A 20,995-nucleotide genomic window follows, 5' to 3' on the forward strand; every position below is an offset into this window, starting at 1 on the left:
CTTCCTTCCTTCCTTCCTTCCTTCCTTCCTTCCTTCCTTCCTTCCTTCCCTCCCTCCCTCCCTCCCTCCATGTCTAGCATAGAGCCCAACGTGGGGCTTGAATTCATGACCTGAGCTGAAATCAGAAGTCTGATGTTTAACCAACTGACCCACCCAGGTGCCCCAATAGCTAATATTTCTTGATCACCAGCTGAGAAACAGGCAAATTACTAACCCTGTGCCTGTTTCTTCCTTTGTAAAAGAGAAGTAATAATAAAACCTAACATATTCCTGTGAGCCTTAAATTGAGACATATATCTGAAGCTCGCACCCAGATTCCTCAGCCTGGAATGCCTTGTCTTCTCCATCTGCAAATCCTTATTCACTCATTAGGACCTTGTTCAATGTCACCTCCTCTGTGAAGCCTACCTTCCTTGCCTCTTGCATCAGTTGTTCCTGGCTGTGGACCAACCTAGCACACTGTTCAAATGTGATGATGCTTCTTCCCTTGCTTTGTGTTGATTTCAACCTGCCTACTGGGTAAATCTGGAAGGGATTACTGCATCTCATTCATTCTAAGATGCAGATTTCCCATTTTTTAGCATCTCTGGAATCCGGATGCATTTATACTACAATTGGCAGTGTTTTGTTCTTTTTTGGTGAGACCGCCCCCCTCCCAAAAAAGGAGTAGTGGTGTGACAGTAATATACAATATAGATTCGATAAATTTTAGTATTTACCTTTGTGTCCCCAGGCACTGGGCTCAGTAAATGCAATAAATGTGTTGAATGTACTGACAACAGTAATAAAAGTTTACTGCAATTACCACACGTGTAAATTATTTGGCTGGCTGCCTCTCCTCCACTCTGGATGGTAATCTCTCCAAGGGCAGAGACTATGGGCTCTTTCACAGTAATGGGCTGGACATCTTATGGGAAGCCAAAAAGCAATACCTGGTTTTTGAGAAAAATGTGCCCTTGAGTTACATGCAAGGAAAGAAATCTCACCTTCCTCACTACAGCACGATTAGGCTTTAAAATTTCCTTCACCAAAATATCTGATTACTGCATCAGGAAGCAGAGCGATCCAGTGAGAGCACTGGGTTGAGAAATGTGTACTTGTGGGACCAGGGGAGAGAGAGCGCATTTCCCCTCCAAGCTGCATGTTTCCTCAGAAACCCCATAAGGCCTCAAACAGATTATCTTTCAAAGGACTCATTACAAGGCAAAAAGAGCTTTTAAATTCCAAGTGTTTTAACAAAATCTTTTATATCTACAGGCTCTACTGTCAAATTGTGCCATCATTCACCAATTCATAAAATGATACACAACTAGGCCAAACCATGCCAAAACCCCTTATTGAGAGCTCCTACTACTGCCAAATACCAATCATTAGAGTTTAAAATTCATGCTTTGTCCAGAAAAAGAGGGGGAAGGGAGGGAAATAGGGACCTTCTGATGAGTGTGATCCGCAAACTGCACTTCATCAGAAACAGGGAATTTTAATTTTTAAATGTTTATTTATTTTTGGGAGAAAGAGTAATGAGTGGGGGAGGAGCAGAGAGAGAGGGAGACCCAGGCTCCAGGCTCTGAGCTGGCAGCACAGAGACCAACAAGGGGCTCGAACCTACGAAACATGAGATCATGACCTGAGCCGAAGTCGGACGCTCAACTGAATGGGCCACCCAGGCGCCCCTCATCTTTTCTTAACTTTTTTTATTTTGGAAACAAGGAATTTTTAAATACCAATGTATGAAATGTGTGGAATATGCATAGAGTTTCTATAAGCCAATATTGGCTTTTAAGTCTTTGAGGTTATCTCAAAGGTGTTGTTTGAAGGTGGACCTTGATTATCCCTTGATGAGTGGGTTGGAATTTCTACTGAGTAACAAAAGGACACAGTCTTTGCATGCTCTATTCAAGTTGGGGGAATCTACCCAATTAAATGTACGCACAGGGGCGCATGGGTGGCTCAGTCAGTTGAGTGTTCGACTCTTGATTTTGGCTCAGGTGGTGATCTCATGGTTTATAGGATCAAGCCCCACATCGGGCTCTGTACTGACTGTGTGGAGCCTGCTCGGCAGTCTCTCTCCCTCTCTCTCTGCCCCTCCCCCACGCAGGGTCTCTGTCTCTCTCTCAAAATAAATAAACATTTAAAAATAAAGAAATAAATGCACACGGAGACACCATCCCCCAAACTTCCACCATCCCTCCTAAGAGGAAATTATGTCTGTTCTATCTTTGGCAAGCAGGGCAAACACTCGGATTGCACTAAGGTTTTACCTGTTTTTGTTTGTTTGTTGCCAGAAAAGAAAACACAGCTTTAAAATGCTGTTAAGGTAAATTGCCCCCTGCCTCACCAAGCTCTCAGATAGACTCAGAACTAGAGTGTCAGGCTTGGGCCTGGTTGCATTCCAGCTGCAGGGGCTCCTGACAGTATTAGCCAACCTGAGCTCCTGCATTCTGGACATGAAAGGAAACCAATCACAAATTCTTTAACTTTCCAATTTCCCCCCTCTTCCTTCTCTACTCAAGTTCAGTTTAATTTTTTTTTTAATGTTTATTTATTTTTGACAGAGAGAGAGACAGAGAGATAGAGCATGAGCCGGGGAGGGGAAGAGAGAGAGGGAGACACAGAATCCCAAGCAGGCTCCAGGTTCTGAGCTGTCAGCACAGAGCCCGACGTGGGGCTCGAACTCACAGACCACGAGATCATGACCTGAGCCAAAGTCGGACACTCAAGCGACTGAGCCAACCAAGTGCCCCTCAAGTTCAGTTTAAATGAAATTACTCTGGCTGATGGACCTGAAAGCATCATCAGTAGATGGTTACCCAGTCCTTCTCCTTTCTTCTCCCATATCAATTGTGCCCTCACCCAGCTTCTTTCTGGAAAACATTCCTGCTGTCTGAAGGAAGCCCCCCTAAGCAGGGCAACTAATGGGTTGCATAGCTGAGAGTCAGATTAATGTGATGCTATTCAGCACATGCCATTCCCCTTGCTCAGCTCTGATAAGACTTCACAGTCCCCATCCAGGAGGCACCCCCAGGCCCACAAAGAAGGAGACACTGTCAGGTCCAATAGGGTAGGGCCTATAACGGGCTATAAGCAGAGCCCTGATAGGAGGACGGAGGAGCTCCTAACTGTCTACATAGCAGCTATCCATCCAGTGCTTGCTATATTTAAGCATCTTTCATACATGATTTCATTCCGTTTGTATTTAAGAGCCAGTTGATGAGGTTGACTCCTGAAGAAGGTAGACCCATCATACCAGCCCTCCTTCTTGACCAGCTCTTTTGACCAATCCTTTTTCCCCTTTAGTTCAACTGAAACAAAGCTGGATTATTCCCCCCCACCCCACCCCCCCCCCCCGGGAAGTAACTGTATTGGAACTAAGGAGGAAGCTAAGGAGGGATAATACAAAAACACAGAAGCAGAGGAGTTTACAGAGTCACAGATTTCTTATCTGGCAGAGCTTCCTGGGGAATCGGCTTCCTTTCCCCTACCCGCACCCTTCATTAAAAGAGGCCTTCATCCATTGTGTACAATGAGATAAACACATTTTCAAAGGAGATGGGCCCCTCTCTTCCAGAGATACTTCCCTCCCTTCATCTTGCTCCACCATCTCCCCCAAGATCCTGACGCTACCTAAGAAGAACATGATCAACATTAATTTAATACATCTTAAAAAAACAAAACAAAACAAAAAAACCAAAAAAAAAACCTAGCAGTTCTATGAACCCAAATTGGGGCACATACAACAAAGTAACTGACTTTTCATAATCATCAAACATATAGAGGTCATGAAAAGTAAGGAAAGAGAAAACTGTTGCAAAATAAGACACTAAGAGTTGGAGGACACCAGTGTGCAGTGTGTGATTCTACACTGGATCCTTGTGCTTAAAAAAAATACAATTGCCGAAGACTGAATGGAGTCCAAGGATTAGATGGTAGCATTAGGCTAATGTTAATTTCCTGATTTCGATAGTTATGTTTTTGTTATGAGGACAAATATCTTTGCTTATAGGGAAAACATACTAAAGTATTCACTGGTGATAATGCATCATATTGGCAACTTACCCTCAAATGGTGCCGGAAAAAAAAAATGTTCTTTGTATTCTATTTGCAAATTTTCTTTAAGTTTGAGATTGTTAAAAAAGCTTTTTAAACTACTCTGTATCTAGCAATCCTATTTTTAGGAATCTATTCCAAAGATACACTGTTGAAAATACAGAAAGAAAGAAGAAAGAGTACAAGACTATTGTTATTTTTGCCAAAAAAGATGAAACAACTCAAATAGTCATTATTAAAGTAAGGAATAAGAAAAGAGTAAGAAATATCTCTATGTACCACTATGGAGTGATCTTTAAGCTACAGTAAGTAAAAAAAGCAGAGTAGTGAAATTTGTGTATTGTATACATCTGAGAAAAGGAAGTGTATATCTGTGTGTATGCATAATTTTAAGAAAAAATAGAAGAACAAATCATAAAATTTTAAAATAAATGATTTCCTCTAAGATATAGGAGAACATAGGTAAAGGAGGTATGAAATAGAAGTTAGGTTACTTTAAATATACTTTGTTTTATAGATTTGACTTTGTAACCATGTAAATATTTTACTAAATCAATTAAAAAATAATTCTGGAAAAGAAAAATGAAACAAATGATTCTAAATGTGAATGCACTTTGCATAACCTCACACAGAGGAACTATTCCATGGGACTTGAAAACTTCAGCTTGACTACAGGTCCCTTAGGGGGACATACTCTAGGGTAATAAGAACTACAAGAGCAAGAAGAAAACCCACTTAAACTCTTTTCAGGAATCATATTGTTGGTGGCGATGTTGGCAATTTTTCTGAGGTGTGTGTGTGTTGTATGGAACATGTGCATAATTATGTGATTTTTTTGAAAACCTGGATTGTCTTTGAAAATCAAGATTCTCAACTTTGGGAGAAAGGAGATATAGGATGGAAGATGTTAAGCAGAATCCCCGTGATCCTGATTCTACATTGGAAGTATCAGTATGAACTCATGATATATTTATCTTACGAAAGGAACTATTTCCTGGTCCTGTCTACTAAAAAGGCCTAGAAAAATGAGCAGCATAGAGCACCCCGATGCCCAGAATGAGCTCCAGAAACACCATTTCCCACTGAGAGGCACATGGCTCTTTGAAGAAACAGTTGACTCCAGATTTAGAGCAGGAGATGCACACGATATGCCTGGAACATCTTGTCATACCAGATAGGAAGTCATTGAAAACTACTAGGATTGCATCCAGGGACTAAAAAGCCAACTTTATGGATGGACCTAGAGGATATCATGCTAAATGAAATAAGTCAGACAGAGAAAGACACATACCATATGATTTCACTCATATGTGGAATATAAAAAACAAAACAATTGAATAAACAAACAAAAAGCAGAATCAGACCCATAAATGCAGAAAACAAACTGATGGTTGCCAGAAGGAAGGGGAGTGTGGGTTGGACAAAATGGGTGAAGGGGAGTGGAAAGTACAGGCTTCCAGTTATGGAATGAATAAGTCACAGGGATGAAAGGCACAGCATAGGGAATATAGTCAGTGGTATTGTGACAGTGTTGCATGGTGACAGATGGTAGCTACACGTGAGGTGAGCACAGCATAACACAGAGAGAAGCTGAATCACTATGTTGTACACCGGAAACGAACGCTACGTCGTGTGTCAACTATACTTAAACTAAAAAAGAAAAAAGGAAAGAAAAAAAAAAAGCCTCTTAAAGAGACTCCAATGACCAGAAATGGGATGGTTTGAAAGTCAATAGTACCTGCAACAGATTAAAATGTATCAAATACATTTAAATTCATGAGTTCATGTTGATTCTAAAAGATAATCATTGTTCACACTCGAAGGAGGCTGGTGAATCAATTTTTTTCTTTTTTAATCAGTGATAAATACGGGAGAAAAAAAATCAAGCATTTATCTTGCCTTTCCTGCATTGATGATTGTACTGGTTAATCAAGCGGTAGGTAAGAAGTTTCTCTTCTCTTGATAGAAGTGTTACAGCTAATAAATGAGGAAGTAATGGTAGAATTAGAGTATCATCATCACCATTTTGCAACTTCTAATGAATTAATGCATCATTAATTTATCATTAGTAGCTGCTAGTATCACAAAAAGAGAGAAGCCAGATACTATGTAATTCCTGATGGGAGAATACCACGTCTATAAAGCAGTCCTACCAAAAAAAATAAATAAATAAAAATCAGAGCTGAAGCTGATGAAGCCTAAGATCCAACTACCAATTTATTGGAAAAACAGAAGGCGAACGTAAGAAAGTAAGGAACGTAATCAACTAAGGAAACTTAAAAAAAAATTATGATGGTCATGAGACAACTTAAAATCTGAACACTGGCTAGATATTTGATGAAACAAGGATTGTTGCTATTTTGTAGATGTGATAATGGAATTGTAGCTATGAGGTTTTGGGGGGCAGGTTGTTTGTTTGCTTTAAGTAGGCTCCAGGCCCAGCATGGCGCCCAATGCAGGGCTTGAACTCATGACCCTGAGATTTAAGACCTGAGCTGAGATGAAGGCCTGAGCTGAATTCAAGAGTCAGACACTTAACTGGCTGAGCCACCCAGGAGCCCCTTGGTTGTTTTTTTGTTTTTTTGTTTTTCCTTCCCCTAAAGAGTCTTTCTCTTCCAGAGATTCCTGCAGAGCTGTTTATAGAAGAAACTGTGATGTCTGGAATTTGCTACAAAATAATGTAGATAGGGTAGAGGAAGTGAGTGTGGGGGTGTGTATATAAAACACTACTGGTCATGAGTTCACAAATGTTGAGGCTGAGTGATAGGTACCTTTGTTATGCCTGAAATCTTCTTGTATATTCTATCTTTATACATGCTTGAATTTTCCATAATAAAAGTTAGGAAATAATACCTACTATGTACCAGGGACTAGGCGGTTATTGCCATACCTAAGGTATGAGTTGGCATTACAGAAAAACACAGTCAGAACTTTTCCTTCCTGACTTGCACATGTGGGAAGAGAGAAGAATTTGGTGGCAACGCCCTTAACTGTCCCCTTACTTGATGAGATGAATATGCAGTTTCTTTTGCCAAGTTGGAAATCGAGAGCAGAATGCAACCCTGTCTAAACGGCTCCTCCTCGACCTCGTTGTCATCCGGAACCACTTCGCAGGACCAGCTGCACAGCATTCTCACCCACCCAGAAACACATGCAGATATGCGCGAGAGCAAAACAGGCCCACATGTGGGTTTTAACAAAGAACAACCAGACAAAAACCCCACAGACGCATCTGACCTCTCCCTTGGCCTCTGGGCCTTGCATGGAAATGTGAACTTTCCTTTGACACTCGCAGGACACCCTTGGGCTGTTAACAACAGTCCTTTAGAGAGTGGGCAGTGGCCTTTGGCTGCATCAGGGGCAGAGGGCCCAGCGCTCTAAATCGCTGACATTCACACCACAATCTTCTCTTATTTCTGGGTCCCACCCTATTTGCAGTTTAGCTCCAGGGTCCTTAAGGGTAGAAACATAAATTCAGCTGGACAGTCCCGTGCCCAGAGTGATGACCTTTATCGTACATGCCTGGGACATTTTCCCAAGGAATCCAAGAGAAAATGGCCTCACCAGAGAGACATGCAGCACCCCAGAAACGCACAGCAGAGGCATGGGCCTGGGCACAGGTCTCCACGGGCTTGTACTGGACTTGCACTTGGCTTGCGGTGGTGGAGCATTCCTGTGGGGCTCTGTATGGCTATCTCTTCATTCAAGCACCTACTGAGCCTGAGCATTAGAAACCAGGGGAGATGTATGGATACAGTCTTTGCCCAGAAAAGCTATCAGGCAGCTTCCTTTAGGTCAGGGTGTGATCAGATCATGACAGGAATTCAGGGGAGGGAGAGACAGTTTCCAATTACATCAGTGATGTTGCAGGAGGTTAGGTGTGAAGCAGACCCTATCAGATGGACAATGTTTCCAATTTCAATAGGCAAGTGACTGGGGAGATGGGATACATGAACAGAGCCGAATTCCTGGTAGAGGAATTGTCTTGAAAAAAGAAATGCAAATAGGATTTTATTAAATCCCCTGCAAATATAATGAGTGAAACCAGTGGTTGGAGGGGACCTCCATTAATGCAAAGGGTACCTCCCACCCTCAGGAGCTGCCATGGCCTATTTTAGCTCCTGGGTGCTATTCACGGGCCTTTCAGAATGCTGGTGATCTTCTCTGCCGAAAAAAAAAAGATAAAAGTGCAGGGGTCAAAGTAGTCAAATATTGCTGGATAATACAAGCAGCAGATGAAGCAACCCTGAAAGGAGAATTTGAGAATTGGGTCAAAATGATGTGCAGCTTAGCTCCGCTTATCCAGACCAAAGAGGCTGTTTGCTAACCTCCTGAATCCGGCTCTTGCCAGTCTCATGTTGGATCAAATATCTCATCAAATCCTTGGTAAACAATGGGAGATCCACATGGTTTGGTTTTTATGAACCTCAGCACTATTAACATTTCGAGCTCGATAATCCTTTTTTTATAGGGTCCTGTCCTATGCATTGCAGGATGTTAGCATCATCCCAGGCCTCTGCCCACTAGACGCCAGGAGCATTCACTCCCCTAGTTGTAACAACCAAAATTGTCTCCAGATACTTCCAAGTGTCCTATAGGGGTGGGGGAGAGTTGCCCCCAGTTGAGAACAACCATACTACATGAAGAAACAAAAATCACACTAAAAGCTTACATTTATTGGGTATTTACTATGTGCAAGGCTATTAAGTCTTAAGTATCTTCATACATGAACCCATTTAATCCTCATGGTACCCTCGTGAAGTATTGGTAGAGTGATTATTTGCATTTGACAGATGAAGAAACTAGGGGTGAGACGGGTTTATCAACTTACCCAAACTCACACTCCACATGAACAGCCAATTTGGGATCTGACCCAAGCACTCCAACAAGGACACCCGCCCCCTGCCCCGCTTATCACCAAGGTATATTATCCAGTCCCCAGGACTCTCTCGTCTGGTTGGGTAAACCAAATAATCTGTTGGCACCACCAATACAGAAGCCCCTACCAGCAGTCCCACCTTAATTGGTGGCACTCAGACTCCGTAGTCCCCCCAGGATGGCACACACATTGCCCAAGATAGCTCTGAGAGCCCTCCCCACTGCCACATGTCTTTCTTCCTTGCCACTCCCCGAGGACCAAGTGGCTTGCCTGTATCCCACATTGACAATGCCCTTTCTGAAACATCTCCTGCCCCTGTTAATGCCCCTTTGCTTTATCATAACCCTTTACTTATCATCATGTTGACCTCTTTTTAAAAAATGTTTTAAGTTTATTTATTTGAGAGAGAGAGAGTGCACATGGGAGTCGGGGCAGGGGCAGAGAGAGAAGGAGAGAGAGAATCCTAAGCAGGCTCTGCACTGTCAGTGCAAAGCCCGATGTGGGGCTCGAACCCACAAACTATGAGATCATGACTTGAGCTGAAACCAAGAGTTGGATGCTTAGCCGACTAAGCCACCCAAGCACCCCAATGTTGACCTCTTCTTAGTGGAGTACTAGTCACCTTTTGGCTTCAGCATGGAGGAAGGGAAAATTTACCCAGAAGGAATAAGAATTTTCCTTTAAAGCACAGGGCATGACAGGTCACGATCTCGCAGTCCGTGAGTTCGAGCCCCGCGTCGGGCTCTGGGCTGATGGCTCAGAGCCTGGAGCCTGTTTCCGATTCTGTGTCTCCCTCTCTCTCTGCCCCTCCCCCGTTCATGCTCTGTCTTTCTCTGTCCCAAAAATAAATAAACGTTGAAAAAAAAAATTTAAAGCACAGGGCATGAAGGTTGGGTACAGAGTTGCAACGGCCATTATGCCTGCCTCCCCAACATCAGTCCCTCCTCCCTTAGTACCTACACTGTTACTCAGGTATCCACACCACCCCTCGTGCAGCCTTGACTTTAGGCAATATGTGGGTGAATATTTCAACAGTCACTGACAAATCTGAGTTCAGATCCTAGTTCCACCAGGTACTAGACTGCAATCTTGCCCAAATTAATAACCTGTTTGAGCTTCAGTTTTCTCATCTATATAACAGTATACAGGGAAAAACTACCATGTGGAATTCTCATACAGATTAGAAACTGATATATTCTGTAAAGTTCCTGGTACAAAATAAATGCTTTTTAGTGCTATTATTCTTGTGGCCAGCCATTAATCCCTTTATCAGGGTTGGTTTGCTGGGTGGCTTCTTAGTGTTATTTACGGTCAGCTGAGAGCAGATGGAATGCAGAGATGAACATCTGATGGTACATGAGGCTGGGGAAAGATGTGGAACACAAGTGCCTGGGGCAGCCTAGACTCGAGGGTGGCAAGTATCAAAACTTAGCATCTGAACACAGGGTGCCAACGTGGGTACCAACTGCTGGAGAAACACTCTTGGGCAGGGTAGGATTTTTAGTGTCCCCCCAGGTCATATTGTGCATACTCCACTGACAGAATATCCTGGAACCTGCTCCAGAATGCTTAGGTCCCACAAGTCCACAGTGGAATGACAGTTATCTGACATGCCTAAATATTTCCCATTTCAATTCTAGTTCGTTAATCTGGCTCCCAGTGAATGAACTTTGGTGGGTTGGTCTGCAGTGAGCCAAGACCAGTCTAAAATGATCTCTGAATTGAGCCTCCCACGGCTTTATGCCAATTTCTGAAATACTGATTCACTTATTTCCTACCAATCTATATCTGTCAGAAACCCAAACGATAACTGATTTCTGGGCATTTCCTTTTTTGAGACTACAGGAAAAATTGTGAACGGTTGTCCAGGTCATACAGATAGCAATGTGTACCACTTAGTGGACACCTATTATATGGATTTTAATTCTTATATTGCCCTTGCCAAGTTCTCCCCATTATGCACCTGAGGAAGGAACAGAAGCTCAGAGAAGTTGAGTTGCCCAAGGTCTCTCACCTAGTAAGCGTCTGGGCCAGGATTCAAAGCTAGGACTGGCTGACTTATTTTCTGTGATTCTAAGCTACCTCCCTCTCCTATTACTCCTTGGATGTGTGTGTGTATGCGTGCGTAGGGGTGTCCTCTGGGCCCAGAACAGCTAGCAGAATCCTCTTTTACTTTACATACTGCTTGTGGAGTCAATTAGTGATTAAATGAGCAAAGCTAAGAGTCTTGGAGCATTCAGAAAAGGAAAGCCATAGGAAGAAAGGAAGGAGGGAGAGAGGAAGGGAAAGAGGGAACAAGAAAAGAAGGATGGAGGAAGGAAGGAAAGGAAGGAAGGAAGCTGTCTTGGTCACAGTGACTCAGAGGGATATTTCCAGCTGGCTCGTCAGTGAAGGGGGTGGAGACCATGACAGCTGGTGGAGCTCATCACTATCACTCAGAAAGCATATGTCCTCTGAAGAGGGGTGTTGACAGCACCATTTTCACCTCAGAGGGAGGGGCATTTCCTGCTCACACGGAAGGGCACATATGAGGGGTATTTAACGAAGAATGCATTACAGACTCAATGAAGAAGTTGCATGCCCCCCAAGAAGAGTTATTCCAAAGGGCTGTGGGGAAAATGGGACCAAGATGTCGTCTCAGATGTTCACAGGAGGCTGCCGGGGAGGTCCTGAAGTCCTCGGTTCTGAACCACCCTCTGTGTACCCAAAGCTCTGCATTCACAAAGGCCTCTATTTAGAAAGTAGAAAAGTTTTACAATTGGCACATTTCTGTAAACACATAGGTTTAATTCCAATTTTACAGCTCAGTTACTCCCTGTAACACACAGTCCATAAAGCATTTACAATGTTGTTCAAAATCTATTACTATTTACATTCCCTTCCCTCCGTGCAGGTAGGATGGATCTAGGAACTTGGCCAGAGTCCCGGGGAAACAGCTAGGATTAAATAGAAACCACAAAATGTACAGCAATAACAAGGAGCCCAAATGGGACATGCAAAGAACAGGGAACCCCAGACGTAAGTCTCCCAAATGAAGAGGGTTCGGGTCACATGTGGGCAAGCTCAGGGAGACAGAAGGCCTTGGGAGGCTCCTTTAGGAGACTAGATGAATATGCAGGGCCCTACTTCACAACCTACATTTCATGTGAATTTATATTTTCACCACTCCATCAAAAACACCCCCTTTTGGTACTCAGATGGATGTGAATGTCCACTGCCTCGTGTCCTGCAAATTTCTCCAGCAGTATCCTGCACCCTGGGACCTTTCTCCCGACACTGCCCTTGCTCAGTGCCCTGGGTCCTGTTGACATGGAGACTGTACCCATCATGGTTTCACAGCTCAGCCCTCTGACCCCTCAAGGCAGGGTGCCCCAGAGGGAGCCAGAGGTGTCCCTTGCCTGGCCCTGGAGTGAATTCACTCTTCCCAAAGGTAGACTGAGGTTTGGTGAGGCCTCAAGCTCATATAGTTTCTGTGCCTTTAAAATAAAAACAATGTAAAATGAGAAATACAAAATCAAGTACAGGACCTTGAAAAAAATCCCAAGTCCTCATGCTTAAACCTACCTTTTAAGTAAACCCACTTCTGCCCCTCCTCAAGCTCTGACCACCTGAGATCTTTGATGGCTCCTATCTGGTAGTAGGAAGCAAGGCTTGACCTCATTTCCTTGGTCCACAGAGATGCCTAATTGTTGATTTTCAAGCATACAGTAGAAATTAGGAAGATCAGAGTACAAAGTAACCTGGCAAGGCTGAGGACTATCAATAGATTGAAGCATCGGGTTAATCAATTAAAAAGTAATCATTTTAAAATATACTGTTTTAAATAAACATACACGTTTATTTACCAGCATACACTTTACATTTTATAAATTTTTGTTGTTATGGCTGTTATTCTTCAATTCCAGAAATCTCTGGAGAATCTGAGCACCCATTGCTTTGGGCCCCAACACCCAGGTATTGAACTGCTACTGAGCTCCATACCAAGCGACAGACTAAATTCTGCTTTTTGCCTTTATAACTGGCCTGGCTGCGAATAGGGCATGTCTAAGGCAGAAAGCACATCTCATTTCCTGATTAGATTTGATCCTTTGGCTACTGAAGCTACTGTGATATGATAAACAGAAGAAGGAACATTTCAAGATCCAGAGTGAATTAGACCAGTGAATGAGCCAGGTAGTCATACCCAGCAGCGACAAATAGCCGCTGCCATTGTAAGGGATGAAATTTATGCCTGCAAAAGTACAGTGGCACCTTAGACCAGGGTAAACCATTCAACAGGGGTTTCAGCCCAGGTTCCCAAACAACCCTCGTTTGAGCTCAGCATCACTAGGCCAGGTGGCTGCACGTTAGGCTCAGCTGGAAGGACCCCAACACAGCAGTAAGAACATGTCCTCTGGATGCTACAACCTTTGTTACTGGAAACCCCAGACCAGAGAGGGAACTGAAACAGCTAACTGGGGACACAGCAGCACATCAGGGAACCAAATGTGACTCTGGGAGGGGTAGAGTAAGGTTCTGGTGGGGAAGACATTCAGGCCAGTAAGGGGAGGGCAGAGGCACCCAAGGGAAGGAAGGGACTGAGAAAGGGCCTGCCAGCTGCACTTGGCCCCAGGTTCTGAGGAGTTGGTGTCTCTTCAGTGGCCAGAAAGAGTTCTCCAAGGACTAGAGCCGGGCTGCCATCTGGCTTTGAGCCATGAAGGAGAGCAGGGGAGGCTAGAACCATCCTTCTGACTCCTGTTGACAGGAAGGGAATGAAAGTATTCTAAGGAGATCCCTGTTCATATCAAATCTGCTCACTTTGGAAACTTCTTTCTGGCATTTCCTGGTAGTGTCTGTATCCTCTCACCAGATTGGAAGGTCCTGGGAGAACATGCCTTATCTAAATAATAATAGTTTCCTCTTAGTGAGCTCTTACTCTGTCCTTGGAATTGTTCCAGGTATTTTAAGGTAAAATTTAAGGTAAATTGTCTCACTTAACCCTCCCAATGCCATTTTTTTTTAAATTTTTTTTTCAACGTTTATTTATTTTTGGGACAGAGAGAGACAGAGCATGAACGGGGGAGGGGCAGAGAGAGAGGGAGACACAGAATCGGAAGCAGGCTCCAGGCTCTGAGCCATCAGCCCAGAGCCTGACGCGGGGCTCGAACTCACGGACCGCAAGATCGTGACCTGGCTGAAGTCGGAGGCTCAACCGACTACGCCACCCAGGCATCCCTCAATGCCATTTTATACCTCAGGAAACCAAGGCTCAGACCCTGATTTATTTGCCTATGAAAGCACAGCTAATTAAGTGATATAACTAGCACTCAAGTCCAGGATGTCTGACTCTAAAGCATTTACTAAATATTTGTCAAGTTCATTGAACTAGTTCCTACTGGATATGAAGGTATGAATATAGTCAACTTACAATTTGCAATGATTAAAAATAATCCTAAAGCAATTAATCCAAAACCCATCAACATTTGGACCCAGAATATACTTTCATTAATGTAATTGAATTATATGTTTGAACATGAGTATATTTGCTAGTCCAGGAATTTACAACTCTAAACAAAATTATAAAGATACTCAGTAGAGGAGCTCAACATTATGAGTTTTCTAACTCCGAATTTCCTTCTAGAAGTACTCCCTGCCCAGAAATCAGTCCTGAGTTTGCTTCTCCTCTCCATCCTAATCCTCTCCACTTTTTATTTCCAGCCCTGATCCCCCTTGAGCTTCCAGATTCACATATTCAACTGTTTCTTTAACATCTCCACTCAGATGGTTAACAGGCACCTGAGCCGTCATCCACAGCAGAACCCTGTGTTTCACCACCTTCCCAACCTGCTCTGCCTCCAGTCCTCACCATCTCAGGACATGACTTCACCTCCTGCCCAACTGCTCGGATCAAAAACTTAGAAGTCATCCTTGATTGCTCTTTTCTCCTCCCTCCACATCTTACCTATTGCCTGATTCTTGCTGGTTCCCCCTCCAACATCCCTCCTGGATCTCATCAAAGCTGTCATCTGTTTTGTGGGTTCACTGAGAAGGCCTCAGTCCTCTCACCTGTAAAATGGGTAGCCCAGCTGATTTACTTTCTTAATGTCTATTTTGGTTATCAAACTGTTAAGAAAAATGCTAATGTTTTTCAGGGAAAGCCCTACTCAGAAGAGGGGGATTGTCCTTTCCAGGTCTGTGATTCTGATCTAAAAGTTAAGATGCCATACATTCCATTACCAAAATATTTCCTGGTCTGCCCACCAATTCATATGACAAAATTCTTCTCTTGGGAAAATCATTCACCTTTTTTAAGTGAGGGTTGGGTTTTTTTTTCTTTCCTGATGCCAGCTGTTTAAAAAAACAATACAACTTTAAGAATATAATATAGGTATATCATCTTTACATAAAAACCAAAGTTAAAGGTTAACTTATTCAACAAGAATGTATTTTTCAGTGACAAAGATGGTCTTAAAATAAACTGGGCAATCACAAATTCCCTTCACAGCGTTAAATAAATTCCTCTTCTGTGAAGTATCAGGAACTGTTTATTTCTCCATGCCCTCAAAGGCAATCTGGATTTTCAGTTAGCCATCACTGAAATGGGAGCTGTAGTTGCTGGAAGATTAATTAGAATTTTCTTTTTCAAATATTTTTAACACACTCTTCCAGTTATACAACCAATCTTAAAAAGTAGATCTTAAAATCTCAGAGTCTATAACACCTAAGGTCAGTTTATATAAGAGTGTGTGTGTGTGTGTGTGTGTGTGTGTGTGTGTGTGTTTAATCTGGCCCAGGATTCCTTTGTGATGTGTGGCTGGTCTGTGTGAATGGACGGGCCTCAAGCATAGTGCAGAAATACAGATAGCACGGCCGCAAGGCTGTGGTCTTTCATATACGTTCCTGGGAAATGTAATCCTTGTGGTTTCCAATCTCATTTCTTGTAGAATACAGATGTGAGTAAACTTTACTTTGAAAAGAACACATGCACTTTGGTTTACATTAAGATTAATTTGAGACGTATAAAGAAAGTAGAGCCATTTGGGACCAATATTTACTAAATCTAAATCTCCATTATCCTGCATCAGACTTAATTAGTGCTTAAATTCTAACTTAATTGTGACAGGCTTCCTTCTGTTTACATTTCTCAGATTAAACAAACCGTCACCTCTTCAGTGGTCCCTCTTGAAGAAGAAACACAGCTGGCCTGAAAGTCAGCTTTGGTCCCTAGTCCCCCCTTCCTTACTTTCCTTTTCTTATAGACTAAACAAACAAACAAACAAATAAACAAAAAACACAGTCTGCTCCCTGCTCAGCTGTTAGAGAACTATAAACTCATATTGAAACTAAATTAAACATAAAATCTGTAATCTATTTGATTCAAAATTTACCAGAATGTACTGGGGTTATAGAGTGACTGATCATTTAATTTCACTGCGTGAGTAATAAAGAATCCCTCCTGGGTGTTTTTCTGTCAGGTGAGAAGCTACCGATTAATGATTTAAACTTTAAAAACAACAACATTGATCAATTCACATGCCATGCCTTTCCATTAGACAGCTCTTGGCTAACTAATTGCTACCAACAAAAACACTGTAGAAAAAGTAGATCTCTCACTGGGATCCCGAGCCCCATCATTTGATATGATAATGAGACATAGTTTAGGTGGTGGGTGATGGATTAAGGCTGTATTTAATTTCCTGGATTACCGAGAGGTGTAATTCTAACCAAACAGAGAATTCAATTTCCGATCTCAGTGTGTGCTCAGTATGAAGATAATTCCCTAAAAAAGAAAGACCAGTTTGAAGTAACTTTGGGTTGTGCAGCTGTGGCCAGATACAGACAGGGAAGGGAAAGAAGGTGTTCTGAAATTATAAGTAGGAATTAAATTCCCTGTGGTTAGTTGGCTTTTCAAAGCTGTGACTTTGTGTTCATGTGACTCATTACAAATATGGAAGAAGGATGGGTGCACCTGGGTGGCTCAGTCGGTTGAGCATCAGACTCTTGATTTCAGCTCAGGTCATGATCTCACGGTTTGTGAGTCCAAGCCCCCATGTCAGGACCTGCTTAGGATTCTCTCTGCCCTTCCCTGCTCTCTCTCTGTCAAAATAAATTTAAAAAAATAAACTTAAAAAAAAAGTGTGGAAGAAGGAGCTGACTAAATCACAAACTGAAGGCAATGGAGACAGGGGTGAGTTAGTTTCCTGACAATATGTTCCAGCAACACAGGACTTTTAGTTTTGCGCTGGCAGGTGGACAACAGCTCTTAGTTGCCTAAGCCACTCTCACGAGTACCAGCTGCTATAACGGTACACCTCAACTAAATTTAGACTTTATTCCTTTCAACTGTCCTTTCTTGGAACAATGATTAATTTATCATTGATTTGGAGTATGTTATTTTTTCATTGGCTTACTAAGAGACGTTATCCTGTATACTACTGGCTTGTGAAATTCGTAACTGAAACCGTGTTAAATAAACTATTGGCAAAGAGAATTTCAGTCCCTGAGCATTAATTTGCCCCCAAGCAAAACAATCATGCTGATGAAAAGTGATCATAACTATTATTTTTAAATTGCGTGAATGGTCCTCTTTTGATTCCTCTTACTTAGGTGTCTTAAAGCCCATAGGCCCTCACCTGCCCAGCTGAGTATGGTAACAGAAACATTTTTTGAGGCTTGACTAAGGCTGCCCATCCATACAGGGGTTACGCAGAGGCTCCTGTTATTAGAGCGTCTCCAAGGTTAGAGGGCCCAAACCAAAACTCTGCTTTTGGGAAAGGACACCAGGGGGCTCCATGTGTGAACTCACAGGCAGGCAAGTGGAACCCTGGAATCCATACCAGATCCTGAGGTGTCAGAGGGGAATGGTAGGTACAGAGTGTGAACACTTGATCTGAAGGTCTGAACAGAAACCATCCCCTCCACATTCCCAGTGATGTTGGGCTTCTTGGGAACAACTAACCATTGAATATAAAGACTTACAGCTTTGGGAGCCTGAGCTGTGACCCCTTTGGCCAATTATAACCCTAAGGAATGTTGTCCTCCTTCAAGAATCACTTTGACGCCATTCAGGAATTTGTGCTTTTCCTGTTTTTCTCTTACGTTGCACATCCCAGCAAGTATTGCTTAATTTACCTTTAAAAGGGTTGGAGGGAGGACTCTGAACTGCCACCACCTCCTGGGCCTCGGTTAGAGTGGTTTATCTGGCACACAGTAAACCATCCCTACTTTGAATATCCAGGTCTTTTGGTGTGGTAATAAGAACAGCCTCTTCTCTGTGCTGGCTTTCTCACTGTATTGTCATTCCTCCCAGGTGATGTGAGTATCAGAGTTTACTTGTTTGTGCCCTATAGTGCTTAAAAAAATGATATAAATTTAAGAAAATGAACTACCAAATCATGTTGTTGCCATCCTAGAATCAGTAAGTCTTTGAAATCAATAGCAGCCTTGTCTGTGTATTGTCTATTTCCAAGAGACTTGGTGTCTATTTTCCAAGAGACCTGTGGCAGTTTACCAATGTCACCACTTTCCTTTGCATTTTAATCTCCCCCACTGGAAAGTCCTTGGCTAGGTGCTGGGTGAGTGTTAACATGAAGGCAAAGCTGGTAAATTTGATACAAGGGTCCTTCACTTCTTTCTCCCTCAAACACACCTAGGGTGCACACACACACACACACACACACACCTACACATCCCACAGACTGTGGAGAGCCCTGTGCAAAAACAGAGGTCAGATAGAAGGGGTTTTCCAGGTTTTTGTATGAAGCCCCTGTTGCCTTCATTTGGTAGGGGAGGAAGCTAGAAATCATAGGACATCTTTTTTTTTAAGTTTATTTATTTTCAGAGAGACAGAGACAGCGTGAGTAGAGGGATGGGGAGAGAGAGAATCCCAAGCAGAGTCAGTGCAGAACCCAACATGGGGCTCAAACTAACCAAACTGCAAGATCATGACTTGAGCCAAAACCAAGACTCAGATGCTTAATCGACTGAGCCACCCACACACTCCATAGAGCTCACAGGACATCTTTGACTAAAAGTCAGTAGCAGAGTGAAAAGCCACAGAAAGGGATTTGCACTCAAAATTGTCAACCAAAGTTTAATCTTTGTTTGTTAATAACTATTATTCATTGAGGAATTGCTGAGTACTGGGTTTCCTACTAAGCACTACGCTTGGTGCCATTCATGCATTAAATGCATCCAGCCCTCCAAACCTGTGATATACAGATTATTATTTCCATTTTATAGATGGGAAGCCATGGCAGGGACGTAGGGACTTTGTGTTCACAGATCCAATAAGTAGTGGGGCTAGAATTTGAGCCTAGATCTACTGTGCTTTTCAGGCTTATGTAATACTGCTCTTGTGCTACATTCGTCCAGACAATAGGGTTTCATGGAAGAAGCACTGGACGTGGAGTAAGACGGTTTTGCTCAAGTGCCAGTTCTGCCCTCCAAATGTGAGCTTGGGTGGGTAATTCGAGCCTTCTGATTTCCTCTCTGCTTTTCTGGCCTATAAAATTCCACCAGGATTATTGAGAGGTTCAAATAAGATAATGCATGGAAAACCATCTGCAAACTGAGGTGTGCTCTAGATGACATGATTACCATGGCAGCCGTGTCACTCTCTCTTGGCTTGAATTGTAACAAATGCAATGGATAAAGGCCTGTGTTAACATAGTTCTTGAGCCTTCTGTTTGGATTTCACATTAAAGATAACCCAAAGGTTATGTATATGAGGTCAGGCTGTGCCTGCTACAGAGTATAGTTTTTGCTTCTGTGCCCCATGCTGCCCAGAGCAGTGCCTGCAAGGAAGGCACTGTACCTTTCCAGGAAGGAAAGAAATGAAAAGACTCTCAGTGTCTAGCTTTATAGAGCAGTAATTCTTTCTAAACAGAGCTCACACCACACTGTTTACAGTCTTTGAAGAGAGTGTTGGTGTGCACCAAAATGTCAGCACAACCAGAGATATCCTTGCCATTGTGAGAATGCATCAACACAGAATCATAACCAACATCTGGTTAATGATTTATGAGTTTTGCTCTTCAGCCAATAGATTCTCACAACCTCTGCTTCAGTCCTCCACAGAATTTAACCCCTATTTTATAATTTTGAGTGAATACAGAAACAAAGTTTAGTATTCTGACTTCTTTTTTTTAAAGCTTATTTATGTATTCCGAGAGAGAGAAAGAGAGCATGGGGGTACAGAAGCAGGGAAGGGGCAGAGAGAGAGGGAGAGAGAATCCCAAGCAGGCTCCACACTGTCAGTGCAGAGCCTGACACGGGGCTCAAACTCACAAACCCTGAGATCATGACCTGAGGTGAAATCAAGACTCGGATGCTTAACTGACTGATCCACCCAGGTGCCCCCGTATTCTAACTTCTAATGAAAAATATTTCCAGATTCGATTTTGGTTGGGCAACCCATCAGTCCTCCGACCTGTAATCTAAGAACCAGGGGCCCTTACAGAGTTAAACCTCGAACCTTTCCTTGCTAGAGCTGGTAGCACATTCAGTAATCACCTCCTGTGATGGACTTGGTGGGAGTGCTGAACCAGGTTTCCTAGATAGGAGGAAACAGGAAATTCAGGCACTAAGCCAAATAATTACAGGTGAAAACTCTAACTGTTTCATTCATCAGATACAGGCAGAGGACGCTTTTAGAATTCCCTTTGACTCTTTTTATTTCACTGTTTCGTTTTGGAATATTTGTATAAAGACCTTTGAAGAAGGTAACAAAAGGGTAGGGGAGAGAAAAAAGACATTCTGAATATCAAATACAGAATATATCTCTTATTTGTTTTGTCAACCCTCTGACTCCATGCAGAAAGAACAATTTGGGATGAAATTTCTGTTGGGGAAAATTAGCAGCCTATTTTTGGGATACATGCAATCAGAGGCATAAATGCTACCAGACTATAATTGAGAATCCTTAATTTTTACTTTTTTACATGTAGCAAAGATTTTTTTTTTTTTTTTTTTTTCCTCTAAAACTTGAGCTTGAGATCTCAGATGGGATTTGGGATAGTAAACCTATGTGTCTGTAGCTCAAGATGTCCCCACAGCCTCGGCCAGAGGTTGAACTCCTGGGTGACCCAG

The sequence above is a fragment of the Herpailurus yagouaroundi genome, unplaced genomic scaffold (assembly GCF_014898765.1).
Source record: "Herpailurus yagouaroundi ecotype Mexico unplaced genomic scaffold, PumYag 77, whole genome shotgun sequence".
NCBI classification, from domain to species: Eukaryota; Metazoa; Chordata; class Mammalia; order Carnivora; family Felidae; genus Herpailurus; species Herpailurus yagouaroundi.